The 24,293-nt window shown below is 39.8% G+C and overlaps 1 protein-coding gene across 1 annotated transcript in view; it reads right to left on the minus strand.

Moving 5' to 3' along the window:
* The window catches only part of DCX (doublecortin), a 115,208-nt gene that overhangs the window by 37,504 nt on the left and 53,411 nt on the right, over positions 1-24,293 (minus strand). The gene's annotated exons all lie outside the window — the stretch shown is intronic.

Below are 24,293 nucleotides of genomic sequence, written 5' to 3' on the forward strand. Positions count from 1 at the left end.
GGACAAAGAAGCCTAGCAGCTCCTCTGGGGAGTGACAGTCCATGGGGTCACAGAGTTGGACACAACTCAGCAACTAACACTTTCATTTTTCAGCCCACATGCCATCCTCGCTTAGAGTTTCAGATCTTTTATTTAGCCCCACAAATTAGTCACTATTTTAAATAATTAATATTGTTTAAATTTATCTACATACATTTTTGCCAGTTTATTTGATCACCATTTCTTGTTAAGCCTCAGGACTTTCTTCTGGGGTCATTTAAAAATTATGTACCTGTTTGACCTTCCTACCTACTCTTATCTTCCATATCTCAGTCTCACCATATTTTCCATCTTCTTAACTCTTAGGGCAACATTCTGGAAAATATCTCCAAATCTGAGGTTTGCTCTGTCTTCAGATCTATTTAACTTGCTGTTTTAACCCACTCAAACAGCTTCAAATTTCAACAACAATAATTTTAACTTTTAGAAATTCTATTTTATTTTTCTACCCAGATTTTCCAGGTCATAGGTGAGTCCCTTTTTCTTATCCCATTTTGATTACATATTTTATCTAAACAATCCATATTAAGTTCCTTTAGGTCCTTACCTGATCATTCTAGTATCTTCTGTCCTAGAGAACCAAAATCTGTTGTTTCTGCTAACTCTCCCTCATGTTGATTTATTTCCTTGTGTGTTTGATAGTTTTAAAATGTGGAGCTCCCACTTGATTAAGTTAAATCTTTGGGACCCCTGAGGGGTCTAGATTGGGGATGCTTTCCTCTGAAAAAGATGGCAATTTATTTCTGCTGGGTGCCAGGGGCACTAACAATGTGGGGGCACTTTTTATTCACCTATGGTTTCCCTAGTGACATGAATAGTATGAATTTGTTTTAGACCTCAGCCAGAGCAAGCTTTGGGCTGCAAATTCTCAAGTGAGTACTTCCAGTAGCACCAGTCACAGCAGCAGTAAGAGTAGTGCTCTTGTTTATTTTGTTTCTTACGTACGGTCATGACAGAGACAAACAGTTTATATGTAGGTTTTGGGAGTATTCGCTTTTAAGGGTCCTGATTAATGCAGAGATTGCAGCTTCAGGTCCCTCACTTTTCAAGGACCTTGTGTCAACTGAGAAAAAAAAAATACAGTCCCTGCATAACATAAGAGTATGAGTCAAGTTTATTCAGTATCTTACTGAGGACTATAGCCCAGGAGACAGCCTCTCAGACAGCTCTGAGAAATTAATTTAAATAGGTAAGGGAGGAGGTTAGTAGATAGGTGATTTCAGGGAAAGAGGTATGTGCAACTACATACACATTTTGGTAGAAAGTTGCTGCTAGTCACAAGAAACAGATAGTTAATGGTTTTAGAGCTTTTCTAAAAACAGAAAGATGCAAGAAGCCAGGTTCATAAAAAGTTGCTCATGAAAATAATCTACCTGAAGGCTTGTTCTGCCAGTTTCCTGGAGCACTGAATGCCTCATCTTGATCTCTGTCATGAACTCCATTTAAGGTGGGTTGAAGGTCAGTGACTGAAGTGGCTAATGACTCCCCTTGCAGACCCAGATGATAAGTACATTCTTTAGTTTGCACCTGCATGTCCTGCATTTCTGATAATATCTAAAGCACTGGCTCCAATTATGGGGGTTTTTCCCTCAGGGACGCTTTAACTTTTACATAGTGCCTGCTGTTCTAGTTTTAAAATCTCTTGCCGCTTCCCTCTCCTGGGTTTTGTTTTTTTGGTTTGTTTTCCTGAAAGCTTAGAAAAACATTTCTAAAAGTGTGTTGCAGGTTCCTCAAAACAGTAAACATAGAATTACATACAACTGGGTTCCTGAAACCAATTTCAACTTCTGAGCGTGTGTGTGTGTGTGTATGTGTGTGTTTTGTTTGTCCATACCTCCAATAAGTAAAACCTGGATACCAGCATGGTGTCCTACAGTTCAACTCAATTATGACACTATCTGGAGATAGCATCAGATTCCACTGGTTAAGGGTTCAGTCTTACAAGACTGCCCCTAACCCTTCAGAGATAAGTCACAAGCCCAGGTTGTTGTTACCTATACTTCTGACCAACTGGCTATAGGTCAGGGGTTAAGTTTCTTCCCATTGGAGTAAACAGAGCAGACTAGTTTGGGGTCTTCTAATGCTGGGGAACCAGCAGGAGGATACTTTGACCCCATCAATGTCAGCCTCATTTCTTAATGACCATCTAAAGATTTCCACCTTGCTGGGATGAGTCCTGTTTCCTCTTTGTTTCACTCCTATGAATATTTACTTTATTCATCTCATTTCTCAATAACCATTTCAAAATTTTCACCTTGTTGGGAAGAGTCCCTTGACTCTCCCCTCAACCCCTCTCTAATCCCTTGTTAATTAACCTAATGGTTTAAATTTTTTTTTCTTTCTTTATTGATAGTGCTGGGTCTTCGTGGCTGTGTGGGCTTTTCTCTAGTTGGGGTGAGCAGGGGCTACTCTCTAGTTGCAGTGTGAAAACTTCTCATGTAGGTGGTCTCTCTTGTTGCAGAACACAGGCTGCAGGGCACGAGGCTTCAGCAGTTGCAGCACATGGACTCAGGAATTGTGCTCCTGGGCTCTAGAGCACAGGCTCAGTAGTTGTGGCACATGAGCCCAGTTGCTCTGTAGTATATGGGATCTTCCCAGACCAGGGATCAAACCCATGTCTCCTGCATTGGCAGGTGGATTTTTTACCACTGAGCCACCGAGGAGCCCAAACCTAATGTTTTTATTAGCATCTGTAGTACCCCTGAGGGGAAACTGAGGCAGAAAATTCCATAAGGCTTCCAGAACTGTTTTTGTAAGTTTTGCAACAGTAAGATTATAAGGGATATCCATGTGAAAGAGCCCTGGATAATGGGCATAATCAGCTAATGGATATTCCTGTCATCACAAAGCCAATCCTCCATGGCTTGCATACAAGAATCAGCTGCTTAATCTGGAGTTCTCTACTTGACATTCACAGGGGGAGATGGACAGCCCTTCTTTTCAGGGTAAATGGACCTTACAGTGCACTTTACCCAGTCCACCAGACTGGCTGTTCCCTTGGGAAGAATCTGCTTTCTGTCTGAATCACATATAGACATTGGTGATTGTTTCATAGTGACCTGAAGGTCCTGTGTCAACGCAAGCATGCTCTTCCACCAAAACCAAAGACAAAGACACAGTTTCTAAATTAGTCACTCTCATAATCCATTTTGGTAAAGGTTTTTCAGGAAGCTGATGATACTGATTCATAAAATGAGACAACTCCTTCACACTACACTTCCTAGTATCAGTAGTTTCTTGGTTTTTCCCTCTTTCCATGCTGACTACCTGTCTTGGTAGCCAGAGAGGTCTTAGAAGGTACTTTCTGTTGTGCTTGCACAATTTTTAACCTTGGTGGTGGTGGTGGTGGTGGTGCAGTTGCAGCTCTGAGTCACTGAAATCTGCTTTTCGTCTAGCATCAAAATCTGACACACTATTCTTGTTTACTTTTAGTTTATCTACTATAGATCACAATAACCAAGGGAGTGAATATTTTGCCTCTGTCTTACTAGTTTACATTTCCTTATGCATCCAGTGACTAAATTCCAAGAGTTGGATCCATCTCTAAATTCCATTGGTAACTTTTACCTTTAGGAAATGATTGCAGCATGGTGGCTGCTCTGTACTGTGGGTGACCAGATGACCTTTGATTCCACATTGTTCTCCTATCCTTTTATCCTTTCTCTTTCCAAATCACAAGTTTCTGTGAGCCAGGGCTCTTTTAGCAAATCCCACTTCACTGACACCAGTCATCAATCCCAAAGTGTGTGTGTTTGTGTGTGTGTGTGTGTGTGTGTGTGTGTGTGTTGGCAAGGGCGGGGTGGTTTCCCACACTAACAAACAACTCTTGGACACCAGCTGGGTGCTCTACAATTCAACTCAATTCTCACACTACCTACTACCCAGACACAGTAACAGATCCTACAGGTTAAGGGCTTAGTGCCACAAGTCTGCCCCCAACTCCTCCATTTCCTATGCCAATCACAAGTCCAGGTGGTCACGGGTACTTCTAACTGTTTGACTATAAATCAGAGGTTCCCAAGAACTTCCTTGTTTTTAATTTGCTAGAGGGGCTCATAGAGCTCAAGAAATTATTTACTTACTAGATCACCAGTTTATAATAAAAGAATATAACTCAGGAACAGCCAGACGGAAGAGATGCTTAGGGCAAGGTATGAGGAAAGGGCATGGGTGTCCATGCTTTCTCTGAAGCTGTCAATCTCCCTTGCTGTCCAGAAGCTCTCCAAACCCTCTCTTTTGGGTGTTCATGGAGGCTTGATTACATAGGCATGATTAATTAAATCGTTGGTAATTGGATATCCTTTCAATCCCCAGTCCCTTTCCCCTCCCAAGAGGTCTGGGTGTGGGACCAAAAATTCCAACCCCTTAATCATATGACTGATTCTCCTAGCAACCAGCCCCCATCCTCAGTTGCTTTCTAAAATTTACCTCATTGACATAATAGAAACATCCTTACAGCTCTCACCATTTGGAAAATTCCAAGAATTTTTATTGCTCCTTGACCAAAAAAAAAAAAAAAAAAACAGGGACAAAAACCAAAGATTCATTTCTTATTATGAATCACAATATGAATTATGAACCACAGTTCAGTTCAGTCACTCAGTCATGTCTGACTCTGTGACCCCATGGACTGCAGCACACCAGGCTTTCCGGTCCTTCACTATCTCCTAGAGTTGGCTTAAACTCATTTCCATCGAGTCAGTGATGCCATTCAACCGTCTCGTCCTCTGTTATCCCCTTTTCCTCTTGCCTTCAATCTTTCCCAGCATCAGGGTCTTTTCCAATGAGTCAGCTCTTCACGTCAGGTAGCCAAAGTATTGGAGCTTCAGCTCCAGCATCAATCTTTGCAATGAATATTCAGGATTGATTTACACTAGGATTGATTTCCATTAGGATTGATTGGTTTGATCTCCTTGCTGTCCAAGGGACTCTCAAGAGTCTCCTCCAATACCACAGTTCAAAAGCATCAATTCTTCAGTGCTCAGCCTTCTTTATAGTCCAGCTCTCACATCCATACATGACCACTGGAAAAACCATAGCTTTGACTATATGGACCTTTGTCAGCAAAGTAATGTCTCTGCTTTTTAATATGCTGTCTAGGTTGGTCATAGCTTTTCTTCCAAGGAGCAAGCGTCTTTTAATTTCATGGCTGTGGTCACCATCTGCGGTGAGTTTGGGGCCCAAGAAAATAAAGTTCTGTCATTGTTTCCATTGTTTCCCTGTTTATTTGCCATGAAGTGATGGGACCAAATGTCATGATCTTAGTTTTTTGAATGTTGAGTTTTAAGCCAGCTTTTTCATTCTCCTCTTTCACCTTCGTCAAGAAGCTCTTTGCTTTCTGCCATAAGGATGGTTTCATCTGCATATCTGAGATTATTGATATTTCTCCTGGAAATCTTCATTCTAGCTTGTGCTTCATCCAGCCTGGCATTTCGCATGATGTATTTTGCATATAAGTTAAATAAGCAGGGTGACAATATACAGCCTTGACATACTCCTTTCCCAATTTGGAACGGCTCTGTTGTTCCATATCCAGTTCTAACTGTTGCTTCTTGACCTGCATACAGATTTCTCAGGAGGCAGGTGAGGTGGTCTGGTATTCCCTTCCCATCTCTTGAAGAATTTTCCATAGTTTGTTGTGATCCACACAGTCAAAGGCTTTGGCATAGTCAATAAAGCAGAAATAGATGTTTTTCTGGAATTCTCTTGCCTTTTCTATGATCCAACAGATGTTGGCAATTTGATCTCTGGTTCCTCTGCATTTTCTAAATCCAGCTTGAACATCTGGAAGTTCATGCTTTACATACTGTTGAAGACTGGCTTGGTGAATTTTGAGCATTACTTGGCTAGCATGTGAGATGAGTGCAATTGTGTGGCAGTTTGAGCATTCTTTGGCATTGTCTTGCTTTGGGATGGGAATGAAAACTGACCTTTTCCAGTCCTGTGGCCACTGCTGAGTTTTCCAAATTTGCTGGCATATTGAGTGCAGCACTTTCACACAGTATCATCTTTTAGGATTTGAAATAGGTCAGCTGTAATTCCATCACCTCCACTAGCTTTGTTTGTAGTGATGCTTATTAAGGCCCACTTGACTTCACATTCCAGGATTTCTGGCTCTAGGTGAATGATCATATCATTGTGGTTATTCAGGTCATTAAGATCTTTTTGTATAGCTCTTCTGTGTATTCTTTCCACCTCTTCTTAATCTCTTCAAGGAATTTGATTTAGGTCATACCTGAATGGTCTAGTGGTTTTCCCTACTTTCTTCAATTTAAGTCTGAATTTTGCAATAAGGAGTTCATGATCTGAGCCACAGTCAGCTCTAGCTGCTGGTCTTGTTTTTGTTGACTGTATAGAGTTTCTCCATCTTTAACTGAAAATAATATAGTCAATCTGATTTTGGTATTGACCATCGGGTGATGTGCATGTGTAGAGTCGTCTCTTGGAAAAAGGTGTTTGTATGATCAGTGCGCCCTCTTGGGAAAACTCTGTTAGCCTTTGCCCCACTTCATTTTGACTCCAAGTCCAAACGTGCCTGTTACTCCAGGTATCTCTTGACTTCCTACTTTTGCTTTCCAGTCACCTATGATGAAAAGGACATCTTTCTTTGTGTTAGTTCTAGAAAATCTTGTAGATCATCACAGACCCATTCAACTTCAGCTTCTTCAGCATTAGTGGTTGGGTATAGACTTCGATTACTGTGATTGGAAACAAACAGAGATCATCCTATTGTTTTCGAGATTGCACCCAAGTACTGCATTTCAGACTTTTTTGTTGACTATGAGGGCTACTCCAGTTCTTCTACGAGATTCTTGCCCACAGTAGTAGATATAATGGTCATCTGAATTAAATTCACACATTCTAGTTAGTCCATTTTAGTTAATTGATTCCTAAAATGTTAATGTTCACCATAAGGCCCAGCAATTCTACTTTTAGGTATATATACCAAAAAAATGAAAGTAGTAACTCAATATAAACCTGTATGTAATGTCCATTATAGCATTATTCACAATTTCCAAAAGGTAGCACCAAATACCCAACAGATGAATGTATAAACAAAATGTGGCATATATATACAATAGAGTTGTACTGTATTGATGTACTCATACAATTCAGCCACAAAAAAAGGCAGTTTTGATGCATGTAGATTGGACTTTGCAAACATTATGCTAAATGAAATAAACTAGACACAAAAGGACAAATATTATATTTAATTCTACTTAGGTGATATATATAGAAAAGACAATATCATTGAGACACAAAATAGATTGGAGGTTACTACAGGTTAGGAGAAAGGGGATTGGGGAGTTATTGCTTAAAGGTAATAGAGTTTCTATTTGGGTGATGAAAAAAATTCTTGAACTAGGTAGTAGTGATGATTGAACAACACTGTGAATATAACTAATGCCACTAAACTGTACATATGAAGTGGTTACATGATAAATTTTTATAATATACATTTTACCAGAATTAAAAACATTAATCATATATATACAAAAACTATTGAATTTACTTTAGATGATGAGTTGTATATTATATAGATTATATATCAATAAAGCTGTCAAAAAGAGAGAAATGTAAAGAAAAATTTTTCTATAATTTATCCAGGATTTAGTTGTAGCAGGAAGATTTTTGGAATACTTAGTCTGCCATATTGCAGAAGCAGAAGTCAAATTTCACCTATTCAATTGTGAAGTCTTCCTTATCTACCAGTCTAAGAGAACCACCACCACCAGCATCACAATATAAGATCTAAGTGAGTAGAGTCTCATCTGTCTTGTTCACTGTTGTATCTCCACTGTTTAAAATGTCAATTATTTTAAAAAATATTGTTGTAATATCTTGTAATAACAAGAGTAGGAAAAGTCTAAGAACCATGATAATTAAAGCAGTGTCATAATTAAGGATATTAGAGTATAATAAGGTGATTCTAGACTACTAGTGACCATTAGCACCACTTATTAGAGAACATCGTAAGAGATAAAAGATTGACTTGTTTACTAAATTCTAGATCTATTTGTGTTCTAATTATATGCATTAAGAAACACAATGTCAATGCCCTCCCCGACTAAAGACCATTTCTTTAAGCACCTTAGTTACCCTATGGGTTTTACCTTTTCTCTCCCTTTCAACCATCAAAGCATGCATTTCTTTTCTTTTTTTCAAGAAGTTTTATTCATGCATATTTTTTTCATTTAAAAAATTATTGAAGTATAATTGATTTACAGTGTTGTGTTAGTTTCAGCTGGATAGCAAAGTGAGTTAGTTATACATATACAGGGATCCACTCTTTTTTTTTTTTTTTTTAGATTCTTCTCCCATATAAGTCATTACAGAGTATTGAGACGAGTTCCCTGAAAGATATTTGAAAAGTTCTTGAAGGCACTGACCATGATTTGCCTTGTGGTACCTTAGGGTGGCCTTGGTGGCTCAGTGGTAAAGAATCCACCTGCCAATGCAGGAGACATGGGAGGCTTGAGTTCGATCCCTGGATCAGGAAGCTCCCTTGGAGGAGGGCATGGCAACCCACTCCAGTACTCTTGCCTGGGATATCCCATGGGCAGAGGAGCCTGGTGGGCTACAGCCCATGGGGTCGCAAAGAGTGGGACATGACTGAGCAAAGCACAGCACACCTTAGGAAACAGTGTGGACTGGCTGATTGTGCAGGGAGGGATTGATAGTCTCTTCCCACTATCTTGCGCCACCCTCTGGAAATTCTCTGCAAGCTAGTTTAACTACTCTTATGGCAAGTCATATTAAGGTTGACTCCCTCTTATCCTCCAGCACCAGATCTGTTTGGATCTCTCTTCTTTTCCTGGTGAAGAGTGACTAGTCCTTAGAAGCTCTTCTCACAGGTGTCTAGGAAGTAAAGTATCATGTGAAACTCTAGGAATAAATCACACTTCTGTCAACTGACTCCTTCCACTGGTCTTGGACTCAAAGCCAATGGTGACTTTTCATCCCACTTCATTCTAGAATTTCCCCCCGGAAAACCCAGTTAGGCTGAAATCTAGGCAGCCAGATCTCTGCTGGGCTATTAGGCCTCAGGGTTATTCTTTTCAACTTTGAAAATAATTTTTCTTTGAGTGGTGAGAGGTCATAATGACCCCACACATCTTTTGGTATATTGCATTTGTCAAGTGATATCACCTCCATTACTTCATTTGGTTCATCAGCCTCATGTTTTATTAATGAAGCATGAAAGCCCATCAGGATTAAGCAACTTGTACAAGATCACATTGCTAGTTAGTTACAGAGCTGATACTAGAACTCCAGATTGCTTTTATTCTGCTACACTGGGTATCTAAGCTAGACGGCAAAGGTATTCATTTCCTACATGGGGAGACAGAGGTAAGGAAATACAGTAGGGGATCCTGGATAGTATGAAAAAGACATGTGACCTGAGAAGGAGAGCCATAGGAGAGGACATGGGAAGGGAATAAGACTTTATCCTCTGTTTTACCAGGCGCTAGTGTGATTTAATAACCTGAGCAAGGCTGTGCCAGATCCCCTGGAAGCCTGGCAACCCCTCAGTGCTAAAGGGTGTTTTTCCCTTAGCTTTTCTTTGCCATTTTCCAAGAGTCTCTGTGTCAGCTCCCACTTGGGGCCTCACAGGGATGAGAACAGCTGCAGAGGCTCTGGAGTTGGGCTTCTGAGTCCATGCCCAAGACCGACACCTGCCCCTCCACAGGGCCCTGGGGACAAGTTGGCTCTGAGAAACAGGGACGAGACAGAACTCCATTCATCAGAGGGAACTGGGATGGAAAAACCCTGCCTGATCCCTTGGCACCACTAAGCTCTCAGGTTGGCCCTGAGCCCCACACAGCACCAGATTCTGTTCAGTAGGGTCAATTAAGAGAAGCAAGTGTACTTATAGGGCCCACTGCAATTATCAGTTGCATGTTAACAGTTATCTGGTGTCTACTGGGCACAAAGTAGAATGGGAATATGGCTTTGGAATTAAGTAGAGGAAAGAAGGGTTTGCGTTTTTTTTTAATTTATTTTTTTATTGAAGGATAATTGTTTTACAGAATTTTGCTGTTTTTTGTCAAACTGCAACATGAATCAGCCATAGGTATACATATAATCCCCTCCCTTTTGAACCTCCCTCCCATCATCTCCCTTCCCATCCCACCCCTCTAGGTTGATACAGAGTCCCTGTTTGAGTTTCCTGAGCCATACGTAATCTCCACCTTGGTTCTAAGGTTAAAGCTTAGGCTTAACTTGAAATCTCCAATAAGCTGCTATCTCTCTGGGCCTCAGTTTCTTCTCCTATAAGGTGAGCATACTGTTCTAGAGCCATTTGTGGTCTATGTTTCTTTTCTGTTACAAGCCTTTTTGAGAATTTGATTAAAACTATGAATTTTCCTCCCAGAAAAATGCATGTGTGTACAGAAATAGCTAATTTTGCACATAATGTAGGGAGTTTAAGGATTTCCTTGTGGCCAATCTATAGACCTTAAGTTTAGAACCTCTGGACTAGTTGATTTCTGAGGTATCTTCTAGCTCTGACAGTCTACAAAACATTCCAGGTTGGACACGGTTAATAAGCAGAGACATCAGGGCCAGAATGCTGGCAGCTGTCATGGAATCCCAGAGGCTTAACTGTACCCCCCTTCCCAGGCTTCCTGAGACTCCAGTCCAAGGGAAGCAAAAGGATATAAGCTCATTCTCTGCAAACATAGTCCAAGGGAAGCAAAGGGGTGCAAGCTGATTTACAGCAAACCATAGTCTGGAGTAAGCATCAGACAGTTGCCTCCCAGGATGCTGGAATTTAGCAAGGATACAAACTTTGTGGGAGAGTGTAGGCACGAGAGTTGTGGCCTCTAAATGTTCCTCTGTAGTTGGTTGTGGATAAGACAAAGAGAATGCATGGTGCAATTGGTAGGGAACAGATAGCTTGATTATAGATGCTCAGAGGTGGTGACTTAGGAGCTAACTCTCCACACAGCTGCACAGAATACTAACAACCAGAAACCTACTGCATTTTCTTCTATAATGTTCAATCCTTTATAAGTATATATTTTACTACAATAAAAAGTCAGGGGAGAAGTAAAGAAAGAGTTTGGTGGGTATATCAGTCAGGATATTAGTAAAAACAAACAAACAAACACATGACATACTCAGAGTAGATAGAGTAGAGTTTAATAAAGGCAACGGATTACAAAAGTATGGGCAGGGTATAAAGAAACCATAGGACATGCTGAAGTATCTCAGGACTAGTAATAATGGGATCCATTACCACCCTTAGAGCTGAAAGATAGAGGAGAAGTAATAGATACCAGAACCCAGGAGAGAACATGACAATTATACAAAGAGAGCTTCCTGATAGGAGCTGTGACCTTCAATGAAGGGATGACCAGCACCCTTGCTGGCAGGGTACCAGGGAATAAACAGCCTAACCTCACTGCTCTCCTCCTTGCCAATGTTTCCCATTGACCAAACACAACTGGAATTTTGGAGACAAGGGAGCCTGTTGATATGGGGCAGCCTCCCAGGGCACAGACACAGCAGGGTGGAATAGGGTAGAAAGTAGAGAGCAGATCTGGAGAGGAAGGCCTAGAGAATAGGTCTGCTGCTGCAGGCAAGAGAAAAGAACTGTTATTATAGCCTTGACTATGACATCTATCTGGTGGGCACTGTGACACTTGGGGAAGGATAACTGAAGATGTGTGAACTATAATTAAGTGATAATACTAATATAATTTTGTATTTGTAAAAGCTCTTCCATGTTTCATACTGCTTTCCATCCCATTGTCTCTTCGGAACCATATAGTTACCATGGAGGCAAACGGGTAGTTCTATTTTACATGTGAGGAAACTGAGGTTCAGCCAAGGTAAGGTGATTTGTAAGATCAAATATCTATAAAGAGGGAAAGAGACTAGAACCTAGGTTTGGACTCCTGGTCTAAGGTCATTTCCACTATACCCTGTCCACAAAACTGTTCTGACAGGCCTTCAGAAGATTCTTACTTCTGACAGACATGAAAATCCACCACATGAGCAAAAATGAGGAAAAAGAGTGCATAGACTTCTTCCTTACTCTTTTTTTTTTTTAAAAGGTGGTAAGAAAGGAGGCTGAGTTGGAAGACAGAGAAGCGGGTACAATATTCTTTGCAAGTATTTCCCAGAACAGAGGTTCTTAGACCTAGTTCTTACCAAATGACCCCAGTCAAAGTTCTCTAGCCTCTCTCCTTTATTCCTAGCCTCTGGGTGTTCCACCTCATCAGTTATATACTTCCACTGTAAATGATATGGTTGAATGAAAGTAAAAAGAAATGGAAATGAAGAAATTAAGTTCAAGGCAAAATGAATACAGGAACTTAACATGTTTTTTAGAACTCATTTGCAAAAAGTATTTTCACATTTGTCCCAATTTGCATGTAAACCAGGAATGAAAACCATGAGGAAATCTACCCTTCAGTTTGCAATTAAGTAGGATTTTAAGAAAATTCTGAGGGCTCAATATTCTTAGGAACTGCAATAGTGCCTAATGGGAGAGATGAGCCTGGCACTGGATGTGAAAGAACATGTGTTGGGATTAACTTCCCAACAGATCCTTATACCTGCTACCTTAGATTTCCTGCTCTGAAGATAATTTAGAAGTCTGTGGACCCTAGAAGGCTTCAGACCAAAAAGCTTTCACAATCCATAGCTTCGAGAGCAGTGGTTCTCAACCAAGGGCCATTTTATCTCCTAACTCCCCAAGGAACATTGGACATTATCTGGAGACATTTTTGGTTGTGACAGGTTGATGGATGCTACTGACATCTAGTGGGTAGAGGTCAGAGATGCTGCTAAATATCCAGCAATGCCCAGAACAACTCCACACAACAGAAGAACTATCCCTGCACCAAACATGTCAATAGTAGCAGGGTTGAGAAACCATACTCTAGGACATTTCTTGACAGTCAAGGTAGCACCTTTGCTGTGACCACCACACTCTCCACTCCCCACCTGTAAAGATGGCTTCCTTACTTCCACCTATGGATCTCAGGCTGGCCACTCCCTAAAATCAGTTCAATTTTAGCAGGCTTCTGGGTGAAAGCCAAATTTATCTCATTTTCTAGGGTGGTATTTTTGTTGTTACCATTGTTCATTGCTGTTTAGCGTTTTTGACACTTGGCCTTGCTTTAACCCCAGTAAGAAGCTTATTTCCTAGTTCCTAACTGTTTTTTTTTGGGGGGGGGCGGTTAATGACTCACAGCCTGCCTAGACCTCTGGTTTTTGCAAAGTTCTTGGCTCTTCTAGTCCTGGCATCCTTCACAGGCTCTGAGGTCCAGCTTCATCCATGGTTCCAGTACAACACTGCCTTACTCATTCCATTCTGGGACACCAAATAGGGTTTGGACTGGTAATTACACTAGACCTGCTGCCTCTTGAATCTGTGTGAGAAAGTTGCCAACTCCAGGAAGGAGTCCTCTTGCCATAACTGTCAAAGAAAGCTGTACGAGAAAGAGAAGATGTACTCTGGGGCAATACATTTCAGAAGACTTCTGTGTCAGCTGGCTTAAGCAGAGACAGAAAGATGTCCTACCCAATGTTGTTTGAAATGTATTTAAGTGTGCACTTCATATTTGAAGGGAAAAAAGCTGAGGATAAATTGATACCTTACAGTTGCTATAATGTCTGATTTGGCAATTTCTCAAATGTCAGGCTCATAGGCCTAGAAAGGAGTATAAAGAAGGAATTTGAAACAATATAAAAAGTATGAGGATTATAACCATGAAGACAGTAGCACTATCTGTTGTTTTCCTAACAAACCTCCATTCCTGAATTTTGAGACTCGGGGTGATATTGCACCAAGGGATTTACTTCTAGTTCTGGTTCAGTCACACATTGCAATGTGATCATGACCATCACTTAAATACTCTATACCACGGATTCCTCATCTGAAAAATGGAACTAATACTACTTTGACTGCTTCATAATGGGTTTTTCCCCAAATTCAGAACAAAAAGAGGAAGTGTGTATGAAAATGCCTTGAAAAGCACTAATGCTATATGAATGCAAATTATTATCATTATTTTGCAAAAGCTGTGTGACCTAAGGGGAAATAAGGGGGGGCCAAGAAAAGTTGGCAAAATTTAACACAACATGGTAAATCAACTATAGTTTAATAAAAAGAAAATTTAAAAAAAAGAAAAGCTGGTAAAGTAAATTAGGTTTTGGCAAAGAAACAAAAAACAGAGAGAGACAGACAAAAAGAGACACCTGATACGAACTATCTTCACCCTATTTCATAGCACTCAAGAACTAGAAGGAAAATCCATTGTCTTTCTCTGCCCTTTTTTTGTGAAGAAAATAATTTATTGACTCAGGGAAACACAGAGCACTTTACTTTCACATTCTGTACATAGTAGTAACTACCTTCTTTCATAAAATCTCTGCAATACAGGACTCCCCAAAATTATTTGGCAATACATTCCAGAATCAACTCTTCCATCAAAAAAATTGTTCTTTGTTCTGACTGTGTTTACTTCCTGAATAGCACTCACTGAATGCTTGTGAGAAGGCAGCCACCATGGTAACTGTCAGGGATACAGAAAGCAACAGACACAGCTCCCATCCTCAAGGAGGTGCTAGTCTGGTAGACATTTTTGGGTTAAGTCCCTTCTGTCACAATTTAGTTTTCTTCTTGCATCTGACCTACATTTAATGGCCTGAAAAATTGACTTTTGGACCTTGTTTATACAAGCATTTAAACTGCATAGCCATTCCAAGTTTTTACTCAAACCAATTGCTTTTTGAGTCTGTTAAGATTGCGAATTTATACAATTAAATTAGTTCCCTTAAGAATGGGGGACATCATCCAAGTCAAATGTACTGGCAAGGAACGCCAACTAGTTGCTGGGAAAGGATCAGTTGCCTGCAAATTTCTGATAAGCTAAATCATGCTAGAGTGTTCATAGCTTAATAGTGCATCCCACCCAGCCTTGGAGGTAACGCCTAGAGAGGACCATAACTGAACCCTCAGGAATAAAGCTCTAATAGTAGACAATTCATACTCCTTAAAATCTGCTGAAAGATATTTGAGGGCTTTTGATGGTCCCTTGAAACACTCTCTTCATGTAAACCATCTTTAAAGTTGTTTCCACCTTCTTCTTGCCATTCACCTTCCCATTACACAAATCACCATTTTTTTAATGAGCCAAATTGGTTCAAACTCAGCCAAAAGTCAAATGCATAAAGAAGTAAGGCTTATACCCATGCTAAATGAGTGCTTCTATGACAACCCTCAAGGAAGCCAGGAGACAAAATGCTTCTCTCAAGATATCCAGGAGGAACAGCCGGTGAAAGTCCTGTATTCTCCCCCTCCTCACAAAAAGGCTTTTCTTTTCCCTTCTTCAAATCCATTCCACCTCCCACACAGAGAGGCAGGACTAGTGGCAAGTTTAAGCAGGAATGCAAATTGAGGGATGTGTACAGGAAGACAGAAATAGACTGTATAAAATGGCAGCCCGTGTGATCGTCTGGAAGGAGATCAACTCAAACCTTTCCACTGAGAGCAAAGCAGCTCCTGTTTACATTTGTCCCTTGCATGAGCTGCTGGGATCAGGAATTGGGCTTTCAATGGTTTATAGCAACAGGGCACAGCCCCTTAGAGGGCTGAAGGCCCACTTCTCACTGTACCTCTGACCAAATAAGTAGTAAGATTCACACTGACAGGGACAAGAACCTGAGCTGGGCTGAACCTGCATGATAAGATTTCCCAGTCCCAATAAAAATCAGATGTGCTGCGGCTTCTGCAAAGCAATTGCAGTGCTGGGTGGGGAGACAAGTTGCAGTCACAGCAATGTCGTTTTCTTTGTGTGTACACAGATCAAGGGTCATTTAACTAATTCATAGCTGGAACAGAGAGTTTAGATGAATTTCATTTTCCGGTCATTGAAGGTTAGCCTTTTTAAAAATTCACTTACATTTTGGTTCCAATCTTGTTCAAGAAAAGGCTTCTTAAAAAAAAAAAAGCCTGAACATCAGATTTTGGCTATTTGCCACTGTCTTATTAATGTGGCGGTTTAGTCCCTAAGTCGTATCCGACTCTTGCAATGCCATGGACCAGGCTCCCACTAGGATCCTCTGTCCTTGAGATTCTCCAGGCAAGAATACTGGAGTGCGTTGCCATTTCCTTCTCCGTGGGGTCTTTCTGAATCAAACCCAGGTCTCCTGCATTGCAGGCAGATTCTTTACCAACTGAGCTACGAGGGAAGACTTAGAAGATTTTACAAAATTACTGCAACATCTTTAAGATCATTTCCTTGTCTCCTCTCAGTGTCTAGCACAGGACTGGACACATGGTAGGTTCAGAAAAAATCTGTTGCTTTTAGTATTCTAATGAATCATCATTTTACCGTACTTTTTGTGTGTATCTACATAGCTGATATTCTTTTTCACATATATACAGCTGAAGTGTGTCTATTATTAACCTAATATCTGCAATTTCTTGCAACTGTTTTGTTTATTTTCTCTGTCACTAACAGTCACTGACCTAGGTCCTCATCTGGAACTCAAGGGCAGATGTGCATTTTTCTGCTCATTTTTGTGCTGAGGTTACACTTTAGCCATCCAAATTCAGCTCAGAGGAGACAAACTAGAGCAAGAGAAGAACATGGAGCCAAGAGAAGGGGAAGGGAAGAGAGACAGGAAGAGCCATCTGAAATGCTTGCTGGGCCAAGGTTCAGAGAAAACTGCCTCCCTAGACTTGGCTGTCTTTCTAGGCCAGGCCTCTGTCAATAACACATTTATTGGCCATCCTGACTTCAGCCTCTGATTTGCCCAATTCAAATAGACATTTTCCAAGAAACAGCTCTCCTAGTCATGGCCCCTGACCATTACAAACAATGCTGTTGAAAGGTCCGAGTGAAAAGGGCCATTTTCTCCAAATGAGTCACCACCACCTGGAAAGTTCTTGGAAAATGGAAGAGGCGCCAGAAGACTAAAGACGAGAAAATGTTGTCCTACTTTTTGAAAAGGGCAAGAAGTATATCTCAGAAAATACAAACCAATAATTAACTTGATGTTGGTACCCAGAAAAAAAAATATCTTAAAAGGGTTATTAGAATATTATTTGTGAATACTCAAGAGAAATTATGATAGTAGACACAAACAGGGGTTGACACAAGCTATGCCCACTTTACTTTTCTTTTGATAAAGTAGGCATCTCAGGGTGTGGATGCAAAAATACATTTAAAAACATACTTGAGTACTAACTATGCCCTGGGCCAGGGTTGGCAAAACATTGCCTCCTGAGCTCATGGCTCATGCCTCACAACACTCTTGCACTGAGTTCCTACCCAACCTTACAGTCTTCCTCAGTAGATAGCCACCACAGTCCACCTGCTGACCCAGGCTCAGGTCCTGGGGATGCAAAGAATATATAGGATCTGAAGGAATTCATAAAATAGCAGAGGAAGAATGTTATTTAATACAATTATACTATATAGAAATGGGGCCTGTCAATATTGCTTAAAGGATGAGGAATTCGGACATAGTAACATTTCACAGTGCTCAGCCCCTCAGTTGTGTCAACTCTTCATGACCCCATGGACTGTAGCCCATGAGGCTCCTCTGTCCATGGGATTTTCCCGGCAAGAATACTGTAAGTGGGTTGCTATTTCCTCCTCCAGGGGATCTTCCCCACCCAGGGATCGAACCCACATCTCCTGTGTCTCTTGCATTGCGGGCAGATTCTTTAGTGCTGAGCCACCTGGTAAGCCCCAACACTTCACAGAGGAGGTAGCAATTGAAGTGGGTCTCAATAGATGAATAGGATTTCTCCAGGTAAGGGAGGAGAAATGCCACAAAAATAAAATGTGAGTCTGAAGTTTTTGAAGTTAAGTCTTGGTTATATATTTGTTGGTAAATTGAAGAACTGGGAGTTGAATATCGGTACAAGTTATAGTCTTATTTCAAGGGCCTTGCCAAAAGAGATTGATGTTGGATGACAGAATCAAGATTTAGAAAAAAGTTTAAATGAAGGACTGATGGACCAAAACAAAGGATTTCTAACACTCTTTTGAGTTCTAGGAGAGAGTATATTTAAGACATTTAATAAAGTTCCACGTTTAAATCTCCAAATTCAACAGTATAAGATGGAACAAACTGGATATTAACAGTGGCCCTAGGATTTTAGTTGATCTTAAGGTTAATATGAGTCATTAAAGTGGGGGATGGCTAATAGTGAGGAATAGTATGACATCATTAAAAGATCTATGGAATGGAAGTTAAGAGACCTAAAGTTTAGTTCTATCAGTTTTGCTAAGTAACTGTGTGGCCTTAGTGAGTCATTTCTCTTCTCTAGTCTGCATCGTCTCTGAGGAAGGTGGACTCAATTCATGGTTTCAAATGTTCTTCAGACTCTCAGGATTCTCCTTTGGGTGGCTACTTGGGAAACAAGAAGGAAGTTGAAATGATAAAGGTTCTATAACCTCTCACCCTCCTTTCATTTCACCAAAGAGAAACTTCAGTTAGCTGTTTTAAGGATTAGGGTTCTGGCTAAGACTTCATTTATAAAAGGATTCCATTGCAAATAAATAAATAAAGCATTTAGCTTTAACATTGCAATGTATAGCTTCTCTATGTTCTTCAAGGGTCAGACAATATCTGAACTCTCTTCCAGTTTGGACATTATGCTTTAAGAGGGACATTTACAAAATGGAGTGCAATTAAGAAAAGATGACTCAGGATGGGAAAGGTATATATATTGAAAATAATTGAGTTGCTTATCTTGGAAAACTGAAGATGTAGAGAGTATGATAAACATACTCAAATATTTGGGTGGTTATCCTATAGAAGAAGGAATTATCTTATTCTGTTTAGTTCTAAAAAATTGAACTGGAACTATTGGACAAAAAAATTTCAGAAGAGATTTCGATTTATAAGAAGCAACTTTTAAACATGTAGCTTTACAAAGTAATGAGATTACAATAAGAGTAGAAAATGAGGAATAAATTTTGCAAAATAAGAGAAAAAATTATCACTGTTTTCATACTGTATGATTGTCTACTCAGAAAATTAACTAAAAAACCATTTGCTCCAGAATGAGAGTTCAGCAAGGTGGCCACAAACAAGATCAATTTACAAAAATAATAGTTTTCTGGACTCCAAGAATAGTCATTTATAAACAGTTATAATAAAAGCATTCCACTCACAAAAGCAAGCAAAATTATAAGATACCTTGATATCAGAGGATGACATGGTTGGATGCTATCACCTAATTAGTAACAGAACAACAACAAAGAATAAATTTCAGAAATGCATTGGACTTACTTGGGTAAGTATAAAACTATAAAGTCTTTATTGAATAAAATAAGAGATTTTCATTTAAAAATAGGTTTTAAACATTGCAAATCTCCCTAAATATAGATATAAAATTCAAAGCAATGCAAATAAAAGTCTCAATAGAACATTTATGAAAATTGACAAACCAATTCTAAAGTTCATATAGAAGATAAAATGTACAAGGATAGCAAATGATACTGGGGGGGAACTCCCAAGAAGTGGGGACTTACAATATCAGATATCAAAATAGACTATACTATTTGAAATAGGGTAATATTAGGGCAGGAACAGAGAAATTAGTCCATAAATGGAACTTATAGATGAATTGATAGTTAAGATGAAATTTCTTGTCAATAAAGAAACAAGTAATTATTTCATAAATTTGATTGAGAGTTGCCTATTTGAAAAAAGGTAGACCCTTCCTTCCAGCTTACACCAAAAATATGCAAAAAAGATGAACATAAAAGAAAAAAAATGTTTGAAGAAAATATAGAAGAATACTTTTTATCATCTTTGGGTAAAGAAGGCCTTCTTCAGTAAGACCCAAAACACAGTAGCCATAAAATAGAAACAATAATAAATTTGATTTTGCCAAAATTAAAATATTTTAATTTCATTTTCTACAAAAAAAAATACATAAATAAATACAAAATTCTATTTATGCTTTTGGGTTGCTTCAATCATCCAGAAATGATAATGAGCTAACATATTATGTGTGTTTTTTTTAGACAATGAAAAGCAATGAGTTTCTTGCTTGGGAGATGTTCAAAGTTTAAAAGATAACTTACAATAAGAAGAGGTTTCATTTTGCATGGAAAATGAAACTGGGTGATGAGTCAAATCTTTGGCCCTAAAAAGTTTCATGCTTCTAAGAGGGGAAATTGTCAGTATCTTTAAAATTGCTAGACTTCAAACTCTTGCTTTCATTTCTATACTTTTTGAAGTTTGGTTTTATAAATTTCAGCTAAGCTCTTAAACTGTTATTATAAATCCAATCTTCAGGTCCATTGGGAACTATCTCCTTATAAAATGTTAAACATAAACCAATCCCAAATACCCAGCTAAGGAAATAAACAAGTTATTTTCCATCAAAGGTTCATTTGTAGCTTCTTGTTTCCTCTATAACTGATTTCAAATCATTTGTACCTTTCATTTACAGCAAAATTTACAGCTACAATACACAATGCTAATCCAGGGTTTACCCTTATCATATCTGACTTGTTTTTGTCCCTCAGTGAATGATGCCAAACATGAGCATGAAAATGAAATTAGTGATAACCAAGCCAACTGCTTTATCTACGTCTTGAGTTTAAGGGATTAGCAATGGTCTCCCTGGAAATCTCTGGGTTTTATGAAACAGAGGTATTCCAGTTAGTAGCAACCGTGGAGGTGCTGTGGTAAAAACATTCATGATTTCAGCTTGCTCTTCATTTCTGTATCAGGATCCTGGGTCATATGGGAAAGGCTAGGGATTCAGTTAGAATCTTCTTTTTTCAGTCAATGGGACAGAAACATAAGAAAGGCCTTGTAAGAATTCACAGTAATAGATAAGAGGTCAAGAAAAGGATTGTGGGAAAAGAGCAGGGTTTGAAGAGGTAAAATGGAATGGTTGAGAAGAGGTGGAGAAAGCATCACTACTTCATAAGAATTCTCTAGAATCAAAGTTTGAGTCAAAGTTTGTTCAAAATGCCATCTTTGTTCCATTTCCAGCATCTGCATTACCTTTCATCCCTTTCTCCTTCTAAGTCAATTCTCTTTGAGAGACACTGAGTGATATTTTGGCAGATTTTAGGAGCAATTATGATACAAGAAATGTACTGGTATGTCCTTGCTTCAATTTTAATGTAAATATAGTTCCCTGGGGTATTCAGTCCCTACCTCCACTGGCCATCTCAGCTATACAACTTGCAGGCACAATTTTACCCTTAGGCCTCAAGGAGCAAGATAGGCTTGTGCCTGCTAATGAGCATTTGTTGTGGAGAAGACAGTGGCATTGAGATCACAGGAAAATAGTAAACTATCAAAGGTAGGCTTCATTCAAGATCACTCACAACCTTCCTAGATGAAAGCACTATTGACAAGTTAGGGGATGACTGTGGCAAGTGTGTACATGCTTGGTCACATCAGTTGTGTCCGATTCTCTGAGACCCCATGGACCACAGCCCTCCAGGCTCCTCTGTCCAAGGGATTTTCCAGGCAAGAATACTGGAGTGGATTGCCATTTCCTTCTCCAGTGATAAAGTATGAAGTGAGTGAAATGAAGTTGCTCGGTCATGTCCAACTCTTTGCAACCTCATGGACTGTCGCCTACTAGGCTCCTCCATCCATGGGATTTTCCAGGCAAGAGTACTGGAGTGAGTTGCCATTTCCTTCTCCAGACTGTGGCAAGGGACAGCGTTATACAAAGGCAGACTCACAGGGTGAAATGTCTCCCTGGGATGAGAGTAGAGAGATGGTAAGATGCCCTACCTTTGAAAAATGCCTCTTCCCACATGTGTGTGCATGCTTAGTCCCTCAGTCATCTCTGACTTTTTGTGACCCCATGGATTGTAGCCCACCAGGCTCCTTTGTCCATGGGATTTCCCAGGCAAGAATACTGGACTGGGTAGCTATTCCCTTCTCCGGGGGCGGGGGGGGGGTCTTCCTGACTCAGGGATCAAACCCAGGTCTCCCACTTTGCAGGCGGATTCTTTACTGTCTGGGCCACCAGGGAAGCCCCTGCCTCTTCATATACTCCTGCCTGAATACTTGGCTTTTCTTCATTTTAAAAACATCTGAATCACAACTTTTTGGCTTTTTAAGTTAAAAAAATTATCTTTAGCACCTATGTGGTAGATGCCATGCCAAGTGCCAGGGGTACACTGATGAACAAAAACAGACATGGGTTTGGGCACTCATGTTACTTACATGCTGGTAGGGCAAACATATTGATCAAATGGCCACCCAAACAAATGGAAAATTACAACTGTGGTAAGGCTATCAAGGTGAGCCACATGACGCCTATACAAAGGAATATAATTTACACTACTTGTCTACCTATCTACCTTCTTATCTGACTCCCCCATCCCCTGCCACTGACTTAGAAAAGAAGACCATCGCCACAGTAGTTGATGGTAAGGAAGAACTTAACCTGCCTAAACTCAGACAAAGGTGCAGAAGTCCTTCCCCTTCCCCTAATACCTCTTTGGAAATGGTGAGAACATCTGCTCCATCACAGATACAAGCCAATTGGGAGACTGATAAGGCAGAAGATGTCATGTACATGTGAGACAGAAGGATGGCAGTCAAGCAACATGTTGGGAGTGGTGATTTGAAATGGTTTGTATTCACAGTCCCCTGGCACAGATCAGGATCCCAGTGGACAGAGTAGGAGGGCGTATGGGATAGAGCAACCAAAAGAGCAGAGAGGACCACTCAAGAGCCAGTTTTGGCTGAGACTCTGGAACCCCCATTTGGTGATCTTGAAATTCACTAGGACTAATCATTCATCTTCTTCGCCACAAGGGCCATAGCTTACAAGCACTCTGGTTTCAAATAATACTCAAGAGTTTTGAAGATGCTGTACATCTAATTTTATTCCTTAGTCAGTATATATCAGATGTTATACTTTTCCTGCTTTTCTTTGCCACATCTCTTTCAGTTTATGCCTGAGGGTGGGCAGGAAACTCGTTGATACACTACTTATTGGGAGTAGTCACAATCACCCAACCCCATCTTTGGTTTTCTCATGTGGGCTAGATAACAGATGTTCTTAATGAAGATTAACTGAAATTTAATGGTCCTAATTGCCATTTGCACGGGCAGCAGATAACATTCAGTTCACACGCTGCCTTTCATGCTCCTTTATGCTTCATCACATATCAGATTTGTATTTGACTGGAGCGAATCTGACTGGCAGTACCTGCTGGCTATTCAGTGTCAAGATGCTGGCATAGCAAAGGCTCACAGTCCACGGAAACAAGAACTGGGGTGAGAATGGGCTTTCCTAATTTGTTTCCTAATATAGCTATGTTCTTGAGTTCTCAGTAATGGCAAAAAGGGGTCATTTTGGTCTGGGTGGGATTCAGGATCTGTGTTAGGGAGAAAGGACAGACAAGACACTCGGTAGACTGATTTCTGTGTTTTTGTGCAACTTGATCCTGCTCTCTTCTGTTTTTTAAAAAAACTATTGGAAAGGTCTTATACAAGTGAGCAAGGGATGTGAACATCACTGAGGAGAATATATGATAGATTCAACAAATACATGAGGAAGATGCTCCATCTCAGCAGTAATCAGGGAAATGCAAATTAAAACTAAAACAAAAGAATTACACTATTTCTCAACTGTCTGACTGGCAAACATGAAAAACAAACTGTTGGGTTGGCCAAAAGTTTCATTCAGGTTTAAACCCCAAAAATATCAAGTGTTAGTGAGGTTTTCAGGAAATTAAATTTGTTGGCTCTCTGAAAGGCAATTGCTTGTAACTGATAAAATTTTAAATGTGTGTTTTTTCCATAACCCAGCAATTTTTATACCCTTTCTGAAACCCTGGCAAGCATGTTCAAGGAAGCATGTACAATGCAGCATTTGTCATAATAACCCCAGACTGGAAGCAAACTAAATGTTATTTAGTAGGGAAATGGATAAACTATAGAATACTATGAATCTGTAAAAACCAATGACACAGTAGATATATTTCCGTAGTTACACATAATATATGTATAAAAGTATAGATAAAGCTCTGAAAAGTTGTAGCCACAAAACTGGTGATCTCTAGGAAGGGGTCTGAGGTGGAAGAAACCAGATTGGTCAAAGGCATCTTCACAGTTTTATCTGTAATACCATAATATTTTACAAGCACAATGTGTCCAGATATTATTTATGTAATTAAAAATCAATTTAAAATTTAAAAGCAACATAGTTATGTTAGAGAATTTACAGACCAGAGAAAAGAAAAAAATGTGCATTATCCTGCCACCTAAACACTCCCCTA

The sequence above is a fragment of the Oryx dammah genome, unplaced genomic scaffold (assembly GCF_014754425.2).
Source record: "Oryx dammah isolate SB20612 unplaced genomic scaffold, SCBI_Odam_1.1 HiC_scaffold_23, whole genome shotgun sequence".
Lineage (NCBI taxonomy): Eukaryota > Metazoa > Chordata > Mammalia > Artiodactyla > Bovidae > Oryx > Oryx dammah.